Raw genomic sequence first — 784 nt, 5'->3', positions numbered from 1 at the left:
CCTGCTTCACAGTTGACATCTCTGAGGGAAATACCAGGAAAAGGTGATAAAGAGGAAGGGGTAGGTTTAGTATGTACTGGTTTGAGATACCCTGGCTAAACAGTAACTTTGCCAGGCCATTCCCCTGCTTTCTGCCTGGGCCTCAGAGTGAAGTGGATTTTCTTAAGCAGAAATGTTCTTGGATCTCTTCATAATTTTCCCCTTCAAAATGCAGGAGTTGTGCAAGAAAAATCCACATTCCACACTAACAAGGCAAGGGTTATAATGAGAACTCGGTTTCTTACAAGCAATACTTTCATCTTTTGTTTTATTTATTTATTTTCAAAGTAAGCTTTTGTGGTAAGAAATCAAGTCAGAGTAATAAAGAACGATGGGAGCATGTGGAGTGGAAAATTTCCTTTTCATCCCCGCCCCCCAAAGTATAGGGAACTGGAGAAGAGGGGGAGGGGTCACCTCAGGTCCTCACATCACTTCAGGGGCAGCGGGAACCCAGAAAAGCCGGCGATGTGCTCCCTGGAGCTCAGGGATCCGACCCCAGGACCCACACGAGCCCCAGGACACCGCCCTCCAAGTCCCCACGCCTTCTCTGACCAGCACCCGGCAGGGCTCTCAGCTCCCACACCTGGAGAATGGGAGAAAGGCGCTCCTCTCGCAAGGGGCCCAGGGCTAAGGAAACCACCTGCCTGGCTGTGGACCGGTGTTTCTCAAGCTTTCTGAACGGGCTGAAGAAACATCCTGAAGAAACATCGGTGCGCCTTCCCTTCCTCAGTCGTTCCAGGTGCTT

The sequence above is a fragment of the Cervus elaphus genome, chromosome 7, assembly GCF_910594005.1.
Source record: "Cervus elaphus chromosome 7, mCerEla1.1, whole genome shotgun sequence".
Lineage (NCBI taxonomy): Eukaryota > Metazoa > Chordata > Mammalia > Artiodactyla > Cervidae > Cervus > Cervus elaphus.
This window is presented reverse-complemented; position numbering follows the sequence as displayed.